Source organism: Hemibagrus wyckioides, linkage group LG24 (genome assembly GCF_019097595.1).
Source record: "Hemibagrus wyckioides isolate EC202008001 linkage group LG24, SWU_Hwy_1.0, whole genome shotgun sequence".
NCBI classification, from domain to species: Eukaryota; Metazoa; Chordata; class Actinopteri; order Siluriformes; family Bagridae; genus Hemibagrus; species Hemibagrus wyckioides.
The window spans coordinates 9,885,756-9,904,899 of record NC_080733.1 but is presented as its reverse complement, the minus strand read 5'-3'; the positions used below and the strand labels follow the sequence as shown (position 1 = coordinate 9,904,899).

General features: G+C 37.4%; 1 protein-coding gene across 2 annotated transcripts in view; it reads right to left on the bottom strand.

Annotated features, from left to right (window-relative positions):
• The window catches only part of col8a2 (collagen, type VIII, alpha 2), a 39,687-nt gene extending 20,930 nt beyond the window's left edge, over positions 1-18,757 (bottom strand). The window contains exons 1-2 of one of the 2 annotated variants that reach the window (XM_058377884.1): positions 18,167-18,757; positions 17,676-17,704 (exon numbers count right to left, since the gene is read on the bottom strand). The gene's annotated coding sequence lies outside the window, so the exon portion shown is untranslated. The remainder of the gene's footprint in view (positions 1-17,675; positions 17,705-18,166) is intronic. The other variant, XM_058377882.1, reaches the window with a different exon arrangement.
• Between the last annotated feature and the right edge of the window lie 387 nt (positions 18,758-19,144).

The following is a 19,144-nucleotide window of genomic DNA, read 5'->3' as shown; positions in this document are numbered from 1 at the left end:
AGAAAGTAAAGAAAACTGTATGCTGAAAAATGAGCACTGAAGCTGACACTGTACAGACGCTGTGCAGGAAACCAAAGCCTGTCAACTGGATTGTGGACAGAGACATTTTGTTTGATCTCAGACTTGAATGCCTCTTACAATTTAGAGGAAAAAACTTGGAGCTCTGTTCAACCCCTTCCATTTCTTTAAAGTTCACTCTTTGATATAGAAGTTCCTCTTGGTGCATTCCTGCTGGGCTTACACAATAGCTCTGTAGGGTGGCAAACCAGGTGCATGTGTTATTGTGAGAGTGCCTCTGTTCAGCTGAATTAAAGGTCTCGGGAGACTTTATAGGAATCTTAAATTTGAAGGGAAAGTTAATATTCCTTAGCCAATCTGGGTATTGGGAATACTAACCAAAAACAACAGCATAATTTCTTAATATGTGGTGAGTATTCCACTCTGTGTGTGTGTGTGTGTGTTTTGGAGGACTCATGAGGTTTAAAAAGCATTTGAAAATTGAAAGTAATGAGGCTAGCCTTGGTACTTACGGATTTATCACGTTGTTGCTGTTATAAAAGGAAACCTGTCAAGATAAGATTATCACAACCCAGCACCTCCTGGACACACTGCCAGGACTTGACCAAATACAATTACAAGACAATTTCACTTATTAGTAGGTCACCCTTCTCAGGAAGCTCCCTATAAAGGCTCTTTGGTCAGGTAGGGTTTGGTTTGTATTTATTAGCTGATATTTTAACAATTTTTTATTTTAACAGGAACATGAAGAATCAGGAACATTTTGTGGAAACAAAATGGAAACCAAACAAAATAAAAGTACAGTGTGAAGCCATAATATTCTATGTAAATGTTATACACATTACATATACCTGTTAGCACAACACCTAAATAGCTAATTAAATCTCCATCATTTTTACATTATTTTAGCTACCATTTTGTTTAGCCTGGCCTATGAGGAGTCCACTTTGGAGCTTTCATTTGCCCAGTGGGCCAGCTAATAATTGTATCATTAGTCCACCATAACTGCTGGTTATAATTAAAGGCAATGTCTAGCATTAAATGTGAAGGCCTCTTTGCTATCATGGGAAGACTACAAGAGAAATGTACATATTATGTACAGCAGGCCTAAGTAATGATACTCAGTAAGATGGTATAATGTATATGAACGCGCAATGCAAAACATCTGAAATATGTTCACTTTGGGCCTTAGTATCAGACATATATTTTCATAGATTTGTGTTAATAGATACATTAGATGTGTTAATAGATACATTATTATTGTCTGTTTGCTCTGTCTTTTGTCTTGCACTGTTTGCAGTAGTTGCACACGATGCACTTTATGCGGCTAGGACAACTTACTTTAAGTCCTTAGCTCTGTTTTGTTTAAGTAACTCTGTATTGTTTTATGCAGCATCATGGTCCTGGAGAAACGTTGTTTTATTTCACTCTGTACTGCGTCAGCTATAAATGGTTGTAATGACAATAAAAGTTTCTTGTCTTGATTATTACAATCACTTTTCTCTTAAGCAATGTTATTAGATCCCTGAACAGTTAGCCCAAAGTCTAAATTCAAACAAATATTTAAGCACATACTTCAGCAAAGCAACAGTTGATAAGTATGCAGATAAAAAGCCAAAGACACACTTCCACCCAAACAAGCGCTCGCGCCAAAGTGCATGTCTCATGGGAGGGATGAGAGACGGCTGTTTTTCAGGGCTGTGCAAAAACAAGCTGGCTTGAAAAGAGTGGTTCAATCTCTATTAATGCGATTATGATCACCATTATTTTCTTCAAAAGAGACTTGGAGGATGTGTATCAGCACAAACATGAGCATGGGGCTCTAATGCAGTCTTAATGTCTTCCGTGCCCTGCTTTTATTTATCTGGATGGCGAGACCCAATTTGATCTCTATTTTTGAAGACCCAGTCAAATCATGAGTCAGAGGCCTGTTAGATTGGAACCACGTGGAACCTGTGCTTCTCTGTCATTATAACATGATCACACACACACACACACACACACACTGAGGCAGGCTGCAGATCCAGATGGCTAGAGGGGAGGAGAAGGAGAGTCCATCCAGCACAGTCAGGCCTAAACACATGAAAAGGCTAGACAAACACTTTACTGACCCAAACAAGAATCACCTTCATGTACGGAATCAGCATAAATCCCCCTCAATACAAAGTCTGGCAAATGTTTTTTAGAAACTAATGTGGATTTTTCTAATGCATGGCTGGCTCTATCCAACTAGTGAATGGCTCTCTGTGCAGCTTATGGAGGTTGAATGATAGGGGGCTCATTTCTGCTATAGCAATTATCTTGTTCCCTAAACCTGCTATTTAATGGAAATGCTTGCTCCATGCCAAACTATGTGCCTGTCCTGGCCAGCCTTGACACAATAATGCATTCCTGTACTCTCTTGCTTTTGTTTGTGTTTTTTCTTTCTTTCACTGGAGACGTTGTCTCACAAGGTTACCTTGTCAGGGCTGGCCATTATGTTAACAGCTGCAACAAAATGGAGCTTAATATCTTTCTCTTTTTCCAAGGAGACTTGGAAAAATTGTTTCATTTACTGATCAACTGAGAGGGTTATTGTTCTATCATCAGATCTTGATGACCATCAAAATCTTTTGAATATAAAGACCCCAATTTTTTTCTTCTTTCGGCTGCTCCTCTTAGGGGTCTCCACATATTTGATTTTGCAAATGTTTTTCACTGAATGTGACCAGGCTTGGGACCAGCATTCACGGTGCAGTGACCCCAAGTGGTTGGTTTCCTGCTCAGGAATCGAACCCAGGCAGCAGCAGTGAGAGTGCAGGATTCTAGCTCCACAACCACTAAAGGAACATAATTTAGAGACACTACCAATAACGTATATTATAAGGTACCTGCATTCAGTGTTATATACTCTACTTAACCACTGAGATCTTCAAATGGCTATTTGCTATTTGAGCGTATCAGATTCCTTCAACATGCTTCAGGTTGGAGGTATTTGACTAGACATCAGGCCGGGGAATAAAAGAATTTCAGTGAAAGTGTGTCAGCAACATGGGCTGAAAAATATAAACCCAAATGTGTGATCATAATCTCTTTTGTGTAATTCCATGACATGACTGATCTAGAAAAAAATTCAGCCCCTCAGTCACTCATTCATGCCATTTTGTGTATCTTTCTTATGATTTTTGGTACTGCTGTTGTGCTTGGTTCAACAAATGTCCATAAAAAAATAATAAAATAATATGAAGTGGATGCCAGAAATGAAACCTTTTTAATCTATCGAAGACAGTTGTTATCCCTGCAAGTGTATTTACCTCTATTTACAACAGTTTGGAAGAGAAAGGGCATACAGCTCAATAAGAAACACAGCCATGTGGAAATCATGGTACAGCCTATTTATCCATATAGAGGGGAAAAAGTATAAATCTAACTTGGGATAAAATTTATGAGTCTCATACCAAATTGCCAATTTAGAGCATTTTTGCTAGACATATTTTATGTCATAAAAGGAACTTCATATAAAAAAAAAATCATATAATCAAACCAAGGTTACTAATAGACTGCAGACCACACTGGACCACGGGACCATTTTTCCATTTTCAAATGTGTGACTAAATGGCTATTACAGATATTAGTTGCAAATAATCTTCACTGACCATGTTAAGAGTTTTGTGTTTGGTCATAACTTAGGAATTTATTCTTTTTTTCATTTTGTGTTTTAATTTTTTACATTTAATTTTTATCTTTTCTAAAGGAGTATATTAAGTGCCAGATTAATCCATATTGGACTACTGCCATTTTAGATTCTTTGCAATTTTAGCTAAGCTCTGTGGGCCTTGGCATACTGGACATGTAATCATAGACAACGATCTATGCAGCTGTCTTTAAGTCTGTTAACTTAGTGGCACTGATTGACATATTAAGAACTGTTTTTGTTGCAGATTAGCTCAAGTGCCATTTTACTGGATGATGCAGAGTTTGTTGGAACTCTTTTTGTGGGCATGTATCCACAACCACCCTGGAACTTGACATATTGACTGTTTATAACAAAAAGATTGGCCAGAAATCTATAGTACTGGTGACACAGGTCAATAACCCACAACTGTTCTCAAATGGCAAATTTGAGAATGTTGGAGATGTACAATTATCTTCTTCAGTTAGCCAGTATTTATTTTAGAGGATGATGTGCAATAAATATTTACCTAACGCTTTGAAATGATGGCTACAATGGTGATATTTTTGGACTAAACCTAGCAATCCTCACCCTACTTCTTTGGTTCATCTTTCGGGAAAATTTAAAGGTTCTATATGCAACATTCAGAGAGGATTCCAAGTAATTCTTAACTAGAGATCCCGTGACAAATCCTTTTTTTCCCTACATGATTGAATTTTACTTGATGGATATGGCACAATATAAGAAAGTGAATATAAAACACATTTTAGTCTATTTTGTATGATATGAGGTGCTGAGAGAGGATAATACTGTCGTGGTCTTTGAAACAATGGGAAAATAATGCAAAAATAATAGTCATGGAATGTACAGTGCTGTTATATGGTCTGGACAAGAATTTCAGGCCATAAATCAAATTGATGAGCTCTCATTTGGAAACACTGGCTTGATCTAGATGAGATTTCTGGGTGTAGCCATATTGTCTCTGTTAAAAGACAACACTGAAAAAATATACTTCCCATGAGGTGCACACTCACGTTAATATTCTCATTAGAAAAACAATCACACCCAGGCAGAATGGCAGGAATAAGAAGCTTTCACACCTTGCTTCCTACACAGTAAATCTCACAACGATACTCAGCACCTCCCCAAAGCCTGGCAAGAATGAACCAAAAAGGAACACAAAATAAACATTGTCATTGACTTTTTCATAACTTTTCTTCATATTTCAGGAGTTTTATGCTAAGACATATGCTACACGTGCCTTTACTGGAATAACTTCACTGTTAACTTAAACTTAAATGGGAATATAAATAGCCATGTGGGGTAGTATGGTGTATGTTCATGTGCATCAGTATAAGTGAAAGTGAATAGGGGAACTGTGTGTGCGTGTATGTTTGCCTATAGGTACCATGACTCTACATTTCCACGAGGTCTCATAATTCATATAATGATGTCTGTAGTGCTGTAATAATTATGTTAAATTACTCATGATATTGAATAATTGAGGCAATTGTTCAGTGCTTAGTGTGTAAGCTTTTGAACTGTCCAGTATAAGCAGACAGTCAAACATCTCCTCCCTTACTGTTCACCCCTGTGTGCAGCCACATATAGGAAAAATGCAGTTTCCAAATGAGCAGTACTGCTTTCCTTTATCCTCTCACAGGCAAACCAACTGAAAGCAATTACAGAAACATTCCAGCCATGTGCAAAAGAGTGGGAAAGGGGGCAGAGAGGGAAATGGGTGGAATGGATGAAGGCTGGAGTGTATCTGAGGTGACTGGCAGCGCAGATGGTGAACACGCCACAATCCAACTCCCCAAATAATGAGATGTGACTTTATTTCCCACAAATGCCCTCTGAGATCGAGATTCCCCCAGCTGAAGCAGGAACATCCTGTGGCAAAAATCTGTCCAGAGATCTGTTCAGTGTCTGGATCTATCTGAACCCAATCAAATAGCCCATTCTCAAATTCTTGTGTTTTCCTGCAACTCATTTCAAGTCTCTGAATGCATGCATGCAGTGTGTTATTTGTGGGTGAATGGCATTCTAGACCCAAGATTGTGAAATAACATATGATGTTCATAAAACTCAAGCATTAAAAGTCTTATGTATGTTTTCTTACTTCACCTAGTAAATGGTTTTTAAAGTAACTTTTCGGCATTTAGGATCAATTATGATGCAATAAAGATCTTCAGTGATTTTTTTCTCCGGAACAATCTTGTTCATGAAACTACAAGAAGGAGTGATCAATGAAGGAGGAGCAGAAAAAAATAAATTAAAATGTTAAATTTATTACTTTTTCCTCCATCAGGCACATTCTTCTGTATTGCCTATTTTTAACCATGCTATAAAAGAAAAAAGAAAATATTTTACAAAAAAAAATGTTATTTAATTAATAAAGTTATTATATCTAGTTATAAGCCTCATGCTTTTAACTTCCTGTTTATCTTTATATCAGGTATTAATTAATCTGTAATAGATAATACTAGTAATAGTAATATTTTCTCTGTATATTTTTATATTGTAGATTTTATCCTTCCTTTTGCTGCTGGTCTCTGAGAGCTACCAAACAATTTTTTTTGTCGTTGTATCACTACAATGACAATAAAGACTCTATCTTTATCTTTATTAAGAAAACAGACATGCAAGACAAAATCCCATCCATCCTCCACACCGTTTATCCTACTGGATCCTGGGAAGCTGGCAGTGTCTATCCCAGGAGACTGGGGGCACAAGGCAGGCTACACCCTAAACAACATGCCCTATGGACTATCTAGAGATGTCAACCAGCCTATAATGCAAGCCTTAAAACTGGGGGAAGAAACCGGTGTATCCAGAGAAATCCCCTAAGGATTTATCCAAAATTTATATTTAAAAATGCCCAAGACATTTTCATAGTAATATCTGTGATACTATGTAGCTAAAAGCTTGTGGATACCTGACCATCACACCACCCATATGTGGTTCTTTAGCAAACTGCACACAATTGTCTAGAATGTTTTTGTATGCTGTACCATTACAGATTTATTTCCCTGGAACTAAGAGGCCCAAACCTGTTCCAGCATGACAATACCACAGTGTTGAGCTCCATGATGACACGGTTTGCCAAAGTATGGAAGAACTACGGAATCGATTTTGGGATGAACTGGAACACCAGGCCTCCTCATTTGTGGCTGAATGGACAAATCCCCATACCCATGCTCCAAAATGTACTTGAAATTCCACCCGGAAGAGTGGTAATGAATGGAAAAGCAAAGGAAAACTAAATACAGAATGGGGAGTTCAAAAAGCACATATGGGTGTGATGGTCAGGGATCCACAAACCTTTAGCCATATAGTATTTTATTGGACTTTATATAATGTCATTTTTATTAAGCAATGGAGTGTGTTTCCAATAGAAGCTTCATCAAAGCTGTCAAGGATTTTACTTGTGGAGACATAACAGCTGTCTCTGAATTTTTTTTTTCTTTCACTTTGTCTTTTCTTCCTTTTTGTTTTTATTACATTATAAATACAGGACAGTCTTTCTGACAATCCAAACTAGCAATGATGCAGAAGACCAAGATCGGTATCAAGATGTTATCATCACATATTGTTTCAAGCCAAATGCTATCTTTAAAATGCATGGTTTTTCTAATAATGTATTAGATAAAATCGTTATGTCCATGTCTGCTTTTATTATTGTGTAATTGCACGATTTTTATTATAAATTATCCATGAGTGTTATTAAATCAGTAGCCTCAGTATAAGTTAGTATACAGTACCTAAAATATAATATCAGGCTGACACAAGACACATGTCGCACAACTGTGCATTAGTCTGCACTTGTTCTTGTTTAAGGCAGCACTGAAATAGCCTCAGGCATTGGTATGAAATGACATTTTGCTGCCATTAGTCATTACACTTCTAGCCTTCAGCAGCAAAGCCTGTAGTTTATTTAGGATGTCTTAGTGTGGGGAGGACAAATAGATTCAGAGAAGTGGATTTGTTACTGTGAACTACAGGGTGGGCTTCCTCCACAATAGTCTCACTGCGCATGGTTTTAACCCGACCCTTCCTACAGAGATACAGCACTTATAAGACTACTGGGACTCTGTGTGCTGATATGTTCTCAGTGTGCTCTCCTTACAAAGTTTTTGATTGAGGAACACCCATGCCAGGAAAAGAAATCTGACAGGGATAATAATGTTTGAATTGAAGTGGATCATAGATTCTTTGTGCAGAGGGGTCATCTTCTATCATGCCAATCTCCACCCGGGAGATGGGACAGGTGACCCTTCTGACATGGATAAGCCTCATTTCATCTTAGGCTCAAAGGTACAATTCAGTCTTTGTCTTCTCAAGAGTTCATATTACAGGTGACTTTGAACTCTAGATACCCCACAGCTGACATCTCATCAATTGAACAATATTACCATGATGACATGTGGAGATCAGGCTTGGTCAGAGCCCACAGTGAGTCAAGTAAAGCGGAAGCCAGTGCTGACAGTAGACTGAGGATGTTTGTTGGAAAACCGATGATTATTTATTTTCTCAGATATATTCATTTGATTCAATTCAGAATAAGTACTGCATGTTCTAAGCTGTTTAGATGAACTCATCCAATTAATCAGCAACCTTCTTTCATCATGTAACACTCATTAAAATCAAACTGAGAAGCTACATGTTGAAATGTGACTGTGACCAATATGATTTTGCAATCAGAGTTAAGACAGAAACAGGTCTTATCAAGAGTATGACACCTAGTTTGCGTTCATGTGGGAAACAATATGTGGACACCTGACATCATGAGCATATGTGCTTGTTTAACATACCATTCTAAAGCCACTGCATTAATATGGAATTGGTCTCCCCTTTGCTGTTATAACAGCCTCCATGCCTTTGGAAAAGCTTAGATTTTGGAACATGGCTGTGGGGATTTGTGGCCATTTAACCACAAGAGCATTAGTGAGACTACATTCCATTAGCTATATAGTATAGTATTCCAGTATTATATAGAGTACAGTATATGGCTAAAGATTTGTGGACCCCTGAACATCACACACATATGTGCTTTTTGAACTCCCCATTCTATATTTAGTCTCCCCTTGCTGTTACATTAATTTCCACTCTTCTGGACGAAATTTCCAGTAGATTTTGGAGCATGGCTATGGGGATTTGTCCATTCAGCCACAAGAGCATTAGTGAGGTCAGGCACTAATGTTGGGTGAGGAGACCTGGTCTTCCAGTTCATCCCAAAGGTGTTCAGCTGGGTTGAGGTCAAGGCTCTGTGCAGGCCAAATGAGTTCCTTCACTCCAGCCTTGCTTTCTGCACATTATTATGCTGGAACATATTTGGAACCTTTGTTTAAAAATGAATTCTCAATGCTACAAGCTAAAAAGACATCTAGGACAGTTATGTGCTTCTGGCAACAGTTTGTGGAAAGCCTTCATATGGGTGTGATGGACGGGTGTCTGCATACTTTTGGACGTATAGTGTATATCCTGTTCATAATACAGAATAGTAGCTATACTGCAAAAGGTTTCAGAATATCCATGAAACAAATGAGCTCACTTTGATTATAACAGCTATAAACAGTCATTCTTTAGCAGCCTCCTTATCAGTCTTGAAGTGCGGACTGCATATTGCAGACAAACCACAAAGTCATCTATCCTAAAGGTTTTTCTGTGTCAGGAAAACAAATGACAGCTTTACATATCACTGTTACAATGCACTAACACTGGAGGCTCCTTCCCAAAATGAATCACAGAACTTCATTACATCAGCAGTCAAAAAGCATTAAGATGCTTTTTAAGCCCCTTGCTACTACAGAATTTATAACAAAGGGCATTAATATAAACCTTGCAGCCAGCACTAAAATCTGTGCTGTTATGGAAATCACCAGGTCTGTGGTACAGCTTTGCTATAGGACTTAATAGGAGGTAAAGTTCTATACAAAGAGTTCTCTGTAGCGAAACATGAACATCAATTAAACAAACAATTTTAGCAAACACATTATGGACGTGTGACAGGAACATTTCATCAAGTTTCAAATTAGACATGAGATTACATGCTCACCTTAAGTGTTCTGGACAGTCTGTGACATGACTTACAAATTACATGAAGCAAAGGTTTCAGTTGTATAATCAAGTAAAAATATTTACCTCCTAGCAAATATGGCAAGTGAATGGTTTGACCTGCCAAACCTCTCACAGATCAAAGCTCCCACATGCTGCTTAGAAAATTACTGCACAAGCACTCACATGGTGATGAATATTGCAGCTTGTAAGACATGAGAATTTTTCTTTATTCCCATCCACCCAGTATGTCTACAGGGTAGGAAAGAGTTTTTTGTGCTTAAGAAGAGTTATTGGCAATTCACCAATCACCAAATCTCTGGTTTGCATTAGAGCAGCAGCAACAAAATAGAGCTTTGATTGGCTGCACTGAGGAAGGAAAAACGGACAGAGAAAGTGCATGTAACCAGCTGCAAGCCACATGAAACACTTTGGTAATGGCTTAAAAGCACACACTAATTAAAATACTGTGTTTATTGGCAAGAGAATATCTCCTTTGGGATGATTACTAAGTAACTGCTGTATCTTTTAGAAGTTTATTCAAAAAAGTTGAAATAAGGTTAGGTATATCAATCTATAGGTACCTGTCTTTCAAATGCTCTTCCTGAGGTTTGTTTTACAAACTGCAGAAAAATGATGGATTTTTCTTTGTTCTCAGCATGATCTCTTTTATCTCTCCAAACAGGCTAAGAGTCCAGTCTATTGCTACCATGGATTACAACCTTTCAGGCCAGTTGTGCTTGGGAGCTGGATGGTATAGCGCACAAATGGGTGTTCTCATCTTTGGTCATCTAGACAAGCTTGTCTGTTTAACTTGAAGATAAAATATGACAAAGGCATCTCGGAGGTAAACAACTTTTTATAATGCAGGCATTAATGCAGCTACAAGCAAGTAATGATACATGAGCGTTTTATGATACATACCAGACAAGGTAGACGAGAAAAGTGGAATTCTGACTACAATTGATTACAACCTATAATGTAAATCCCATCAAGTAACTGAATAAAGATAATGATAATAACGATATGGCATTTAAATACCACTTCACTGATGAGAATGAACTTCTGAGCGACAGTTAACATTCATCCATTCCATAAAGCAGCCTAAATGCACTTGGTGAACACATGTAAAACAGAACTCAGTTTTTTAAAATGGAGTTTAAATAGCCACCAAAGCCCTATTATTTATCCCAGTACTAATAAAATATCAGTTACTAGCTCTACTCCTATAGCTGGTATGGAGGGGAAAACCTTGGCTGTCGAGCACAAAGAAAAGTTATAATTTAAGTTTTATTCGAAGGACCTGAGCTGTGGAGGAGCTGGCTGTCTTCTGTTTTTTCGCCTCTAGTCTGGGAATCCCATGTCATGATTTGCTGCCAGACACGGTCCAGTGGAAAAGGGGAGCAAGAGTACTGAATCAAACGTTACAGCAAATAATTAAAAAAATCCCCCAAACACACCACATCAGCCTACTATTTAATCTAGCATAAAGCAAGTCCTTTGTTTCAGTTGGGGTCTGATGTTCAGGTATAGAGCTAAACACAACACAGACTAAGTGCCTCCAGCTGGACTTCAGCTCTAATTAAGGTGGCTTAATCACTGACCTCAATGTTTTCCTTGTTTTTTGTAAGAAAAATAGCACAACATTTAAGCAAAACCTGCATACAAATAAATGCCTTATCCTGGCAAACCACAAGGTAAACATTCACAAGACATGAGAAAGTCATTTTACAGAGCAATAGTAAATGTCACTTATAGTTAAATCATTGCACTGATTGGTCCAGTGCTTAAATTCTATCCCTCGATTACCTGGAACATTTTACTGAATACTAGATTAATACTTCAAGTTCAAGTAATTCAATCTGGGTCAATACATCCACTATTACAAAACATCTAACATCAAACATCTAACAAACTTACTAATATCTAACAAGGCATACATTTGATCTACTGTCCTCTGATGGACACAGTTAGGACAATGGTTCCATGTGTGGATAAAGATAATCACTCTCCAAAGCATTACAATGAGTTATGAAAAAAACGGAGGGAGGTTAAGTAAGCCTCATGCAAATCCCTGTTTTCCTCCACTAATGATGATGTTTTTACATCCTTAATGGCAGAAATATAAAACAGGAGAAATAATAAATTCAAGAATCATAAAGAATTAATGTACCAAAGAATTATCTCAATAATTATGTGTGAGCACAAGATGTTATCTTAGAAAGAAAATAATAAGGTTGTGTGGAGTTTAAAGTTAAAGCTTCATTGTTAAAGACAAAGAAATTTACATTTTTTTAATATATATATTTATATTTTAATTCCAAATGTTTTAATATAGAAAATACACCAATATAATAAGATATAAATAATAATATAATAAGATAATAATATAGATTAGATAGAAAAATAATAAATAATAGATTAGATAGAAAAATAATAAGATATAAATTAGATAGAAAAAATATTTTTAAAAATACAGATAACTAAGATTTATAAGTTTTGAAGCTCAATAAAGTGCATCATTTTAAGAGTTTTTATTTATTTCGTGTATTAAAATGATTAAAGAATAGATGCTAATATCAATTTCAAATTTCGATTCTAGTGTTAGAGACATAAACAAATGCCCAGCAGTGAGCTAAGAGGCTGCTGATAGAGCTGATGGTGAGCAAAAGGAAAAATAATAACAGCCACTCGACAAGCATCTCTATTTCTTTCCATTGCCAATGGAACGGAAAAATTTGTTGCCGTCCAGTGCATTTTCAAAAGGCAGCAAAGAGAAAGCTAGGAATATGAAGGAGAGATGAGAATGTGAGAACACGACCTGGCAGAACTTAGGAGAGTTAACACAAAATTTGGGGAAAAAACACAGCTAAAATGACGGACAGGAACTCACAGACAGCAAATGAGGTACAGAAACTCAGTGATGTTCCTACCACCATTGCGCAGTATTTCATGCTCAATCGCTCAACCCTCAGAGTGCAATGCAAAGCCAACGCACGTTCAAGAGTCGGAAGCTATTGATGATACTAAGATGAAGCCCCAATGGGGCCATATGACTTTACAGATTTAATATTGGACAGCAGGGTTTCATTCATCAGCCTTTGACTCTTTCAGCTGCAGCTGTACATCAGTTACTTAGAAAGAATGCATTTTAATACATTGTGTGTTCTTTTCCCAGACGGTTTATGTAACTTATAATATTAAATGCCTCCATGCCCTGTATTTTCCCTGCTTGCTAATAGCAGCAAGTGCTCTGTGTACACATATATAGCTTACGACTACTTTGACTATTATATGAGGTTGTGTGCACTACGTTTATGAGATGATTCCACAAGAACAGCCTTCTCTTGTGGTATTCCTGCGGTATCCACTATGGAAGTTGGGTTTAGTGTAATTCCACTCACACTGTGGCTCCTTCTTAATCTACCAACACATCTGAGGAAACTGTTGACATTCTTGATGGTCTTGTTAAATTTCAATTGTCTTTCCCCCTTTACGTTGTTCATATAATAGATACGCCGGCTAAATTGTAAGCCGGAGTCAATAGCTAGCATACGCTCAGTGTCCATATTTCCTGGCGTAGCCACAGTTGTTTTTACAACTTTAACCGCTTGATTAGTGAGCATATTTTGAGAAGTGAGAACTTCATATTAAAAGAAAGCCGATATAGCTAACCTTTGCCAGCCAATCTGAAGTGAGTATCTTTCATAGTGTAATGTTTATTTATTCAGAATAGTGTTCGATTTCAGCAGCCTTGGAGCAGCTCTGGACAAAGTTCTTACCAAAGCATATAGTTAACATAGTTATAAAATGAATATAAATAGCACTGCAAACATAATTTACTGAAAAGATTTTTTTTCCATGAAGAAAATAAGGATATATAAATAGTGATCAGCTTAACCATCATTTCACCAAACCGCCCCTCATATGTTGTCTCTTTCCCTGTCCAGGTCAGTAAATCTACGAAACATGGGAATTCAGTGACGAGATGTGAAACCTGTTGGAAATAATCTTAGAGGACATCTCACCGTGGCTTATGAAATGTCCAGACACACACACACACACACACACTAGTACACACTATCTAATCGCTAGCGTGGCCTAAGTACTGTGCTGATTGCAGACCAAACTTGTGCCAAAGTGCTGTTTCCGATAGATTTGAGGGTGATTTCTCATCTGCTGTTTTGCTTCAGTCTGCAGTTCCTTAAGTGGGGAGTGGGTGGAATTACGGTCTTGTGGAGCAGGAGCACAGAATACAGAGACTGAGTAAAGGCAGAGTGCCTGAGAAAGGAATGCACTTCTTGCTTTGTAGCACTGAGTGTCTGAACTGTTTTCTCTTGCCTTTCAGGGAGCAAAAAGAAGTGAGGAACAAATGGTAATGGTGAAAGATGGGGGTGTGGGTTCCTGGAAGACAGACAGACGTTTGCTTTGCTTTTCCTAGAGAATGAGTGGTATTCTCCTTCATTTCCTGTTAGCAGGTATGAAACCTACCCTTTCTGCCAACATGCAGAAACTTTTAAAATTTCCTTTTGCTTACTTTGGGAATGATGAGATTTGAAATACACAGGATTCCCAACCAGTGTGGTTCTCAACAGCATTAAAAACACAATGTTATAGGATTAATGCAGCCATAAAATTAACTGTTAGGCCTGTATTAAATATGTGTAATATTTCCAGGCTCCATCAACTGTGCTATTTTCATGATATAAATAAAATGAAAAAGTAAATGAAGCGATGCATGTTGCATCTTACAAAAAAGCTTTCATAATGATTTTTTTCAAAATATATTTGATAAAAAACTGACTAATGGTAATGTTCTTGATTGGCATAATTGTTATGTAGTACAAATACAGGGAAATGCATTCAAATGTGCAAACTTTTGGCACAGTCTGTGGTGCCATATGCGTGGGATGGGACAGAGTTTGAAACATTCCTCTGAAACACATTTCCCTACTTAGGAAGGATGTCATAAAGACTGCCATCTAGTGGTATAACTTGGAATTAGCTTTTGTAACTGCCAGAGAGAAAATTCTTTTTTTCTTTAAACAAACAAACAAACAAAAAAACAAACGAGTAAATAAATAAATAAATAAAATATTAATAATAATTAAAAAAAAAAAAAAAAAAAAAAAAAAAAAATATATATATATATATATATATATATATATATATATACACACACACATATATAATTAAATAGAGCCTGCCCACTATTTCTGCTTACTTTTATGCTTGCTTCAAAACAAGCATTGAAGTGTTCAAGTGGATAATGTTTAATCTAATCTGATTATATCAAATTTTCTGGTTATACCATTCTTGTTGTACTAGCTTTTCTTTGTTATTGTACATTCAGGTCAAATTATATACTCAATGCTGTTCTAGAACAACTCACCTCAGTAGATCACTTCACACACGCAAAGCAGAAACTAATCCCAGAATTGCATTCTGTTTATGCAGAATTAATGTAATGTTCATTCATGAGCCATACAACAGCAAATTGTCTGGAGGAAAGCGGAGGTCATTTTACTTTAGCTGCATGCTTTCACCGAATGCTTATTGAGACTTCAACATGAATAAAAATCAGAATGTGCATTAAGCATACTTTCTGATGGACTTGGATTGCACGTTGTAGGTCAAGAGATGGGAGATAGGCACGTTCTTCTTTCAGTAAAATTCTCCATCCTCTTTTATCCACTTTTATCTTTTGGCAAACAAAATTTACGGGTTGCACAAGTTCAACCTGCTAGTCTATCCAGTTGTACTGGGTCTCCGTGGGTCTCATGATCGACTCATTCAGCATGGAAAAAATCTCAACAGGGAAGTAAAACTGCAGTTCTCCATTACAGACTCAATGAAAAAAATAATCCATAATGGATTGGATACAAGTCTTATTCTTTTCTTTTCATGTATTCAGCCTCTCCAGAGCAGGTGACCATGCCAAAGAATTTTCACATCCACTCCTTAGAAGAAAAAGAGTGCTAGAGAAGCACAGCTAGAGGAAAACATAAGCTCTTTAAAAACCTTCCCAAGATGGATATGGTTTTTGGACTTAAGAGCTTATAAAGTAGCTTCATTGAGAGTATATTGTCCAAATTTAACCAGGGAGGTGGTTTGTGTAGGAGCAGAAACTTCTCCATCAATCAGTGAGCACTGCTTATGACCGGTCCATATATCAAAGCCTGAGTCAGATGGCTGGGAGTGCAATAAAGAATGACATACTTTTCAAAAGCCCCTGCGTGACAGAGCTAACTAGTATCATAAAAGCAGACAGTGAAGTAACAGGCCACCCCAGAGATGGGCATCCATGGTTACAGCACATTCTTGTCATGACTGTAAGAGAGAGCCAAAGTATCTCTGTCTGTTATTCTCTGATTTCCTAACTACATTGTGAGGAGGGTTAGGAAGGGGAACTGAGCCACATTGCCGTAAAAACACTCTGATTGTTTGCAGTGGGTCACCATTAGCTATGGTTGCTGACATTAAAATATCTACTACAGTTAAAATCCCATGTGTGTCATGTCCCAGTGGTGCCCAGGGATTCTTGTGAATGCAATTAAGGATGTTTACATTCTTACTGTAGAGACTGGAAGGGGAAAAAATATACTAGAGCCCCCTTTTTCCTCAATTTATAAGGGCTGAAGAATCGTTTTCTTTAGAAATCATTGAGACATTTGTGGCATTGGTGGTCCAGCCTGAGGCCAAGCTGGAGATGCATCTGAAGAAATGTTTTCAACACTGCAAAAATGGCCTTTTTAGCAAGTGATATATCTTGAATATAGTCAATTTATCTAAAATGCCCTATTATAAGTTAACAGTACACCAGATATATGAATACTAAACCTATTTCAAAACATTTTCTTTTACTAGTTTTAAGCTTGAAATGACCTTATTCTATTGGCAGATAATTTAGCTAATTGTAAGCACTTATTTCTGAAAAGATGCAAATTACTTTGGTACTGAATATAGATGAACGACAAACCCAACACCGAAACAAAGAAACAAAAACAAATGAAATGATTTTTAAGGGAATGCAGTACTTTAGCACTTAAAGGATTTATCAAGTGGATTTCAAACTACTCTATATTAACTGTATCTCCAGTGTAACCCTACCCCTAACCCTAGCAAATAGTATATAATCTGTAAAGAACAGAGATTCTATCTATTTGTGAAACATAAAATGAAAGGTGCAAGAAATGAAGTACAGTTGATGAAAGAGTGCAGAATAAGCCACTACATAATGAGAAATGAAAATGACAACCATTACACTGTAACACAATGATCTTAGGATAAAACAGTTCACTAAAGCTTTGTGTAGGTAGTTGATCCAACTATCTGATCTAACACTGGATCAAAACAGGAGTCAAGAAACAGAGGTATCAGGTGCTGCAAACGTCTTTTCCAATCACGAGTTCAGATGTCATCTTAGGTCAGGGATATAAGTTTCATAAGTAGATTTATTAGGTTCACTATGTCATGACTGTGCTGTATCCATTACTTAACACTTGTTGAAACGCCAGTGTTTTTCTTCGAGAATGTACTATTTTTTTTTCCAGACCATTGAAGCAGGGTCCTGCTGTCCAGACGAGAAAAAAAATCTATTATTGAATACTCAGAATGTTTTAAGAAAACACATTGTGTCCACATCTTTCTTCAAAAACTCCACTCTCTCATCACTCCCCAGTGAAAACGACATCTTTTGGTTGAAATGCGATATTTAAAGTGCTAATGTAAAGCTTACACACCATGCCAGCTACTGTGCACCTGATAGCTGCTCAAACATGCCCGTTTAGGGTCTGAAGGGCAACAAGTATTCATAAGAGAGGCTAGATATGATACAGTAGACAGGATACATAGAACCATACAGACCAAACAACCCCAGGTGTCAGTCACTGTGGCTGTAGAGCAGTTATATAACTTGCTTTCTAAAACAGCTGTGTGACTTCCTCACCTCACTACCTGATACCTTCAACACAGAGGCTAGGAAACAAACACACACACACACACACATGCACATGAAGGTCTAAGCTTGTCAAAATACCACAACTTAGTCAATACTAAATAGTTTACAACAAATGTGGAGAATTGTCAGCCTTAATACCAAAAACCCTCGTAGAAATATGGTCAGTAGATTTAAAAGGATGTTAATATTAAACCAAAGACTGTATTTGGGTATAAGAGGATATTGATAAAAATACATACAGAAAGAATGTTGTAAAATGCTGCCCTTTTGTTAATCAGCTGAACATTACTCTGTGCCTATGAGAATTATGCTGGTCTTATGACTGAGAAATAAAGCCCACTGTTTTCCTCTTGCTTTCTTTACTGCCCTGGGCTTCAGCTTCACTAGCTTACAGCAATGTGATATGAGAGAAACAATTTCAAAGATGACATGCAGCTGTCTGTGGAAGCAGGCAACGAAAAGATTCAATGTGCAATTACCTTGCTCTTCTGCTTGAGGAAGAAGGTCAGGAATATCTCAGGATCTCAGGCAGGTACTTTCTGCAGGTATGTTATGTTCTGCTCATGATCTTCAGAAAATCAGCAGACACGATGAAAGAAATAAATGAAAATGTTTGGAGATTATCTCAGAACTTACATTCAGTGAGATATAGATTTTTTTCATATATATCAAAAATCAAGAGAAAAAAAATCTGGACTTCTATGGACTTCTTTTTGTTCTTATTTCTGTCTCTGGAGAAAATTAAAGTCCATGCGAGGAAGAAAAATGTCCTTGCAAAGCTGTCTCCCAGTTGACTAGAAGTAGATTTCAGACACACCTTCTGAATGACTGTGCTCTCTCACTCACGGGTGCAAAAGAGGAGGGAAAGAGAGAGAGAGGGGAGGAAAGTGTAGGAGAGAGGAAGCATGAGGAAGGGTGCTTGGCTTGGCTAGGCTCTGACCACTCTTGCTACGCACTCGTACTGGGCTTTTAACTGGGGGCAAAGCACCTGGAAGCTCCACTCTCCTTGGCTCTTGTCTCGATTCCCCTCTCACTAACTCTCTTAGTATTTTTTTCCACTGAGAGAGACAGGGTGTTTCTCTGGTTCCTTCCATACAAAAGGCATGTGTCTGTGGCCAGGCAAAAGGGAGGTAGGAGGGGAGACTGGAGAATGGGATGGGGTATTCACTGGAGAGGGATGGATTTGAAATTTGGCCCCCATCAGACAACTTCGTTCTCCCCATTCACTGTTACTGTTTGCCTTGTTTTCCCACCTCCAACAGAAACACATGTAAACCATTTCATTGTCGCACCAATGAATATTTTCATTCAAATGATGTGAAAGAATATGGAATGGATATTACCATGATTTTCATCTTGAGGGTCCTTCAATAAACTGTTTAAAGCAGTCTTATTTGAATGCCTGGACATGTATAACAGATATAGTCTGCAATTTCTATTGAAACTTTTTTATTTTA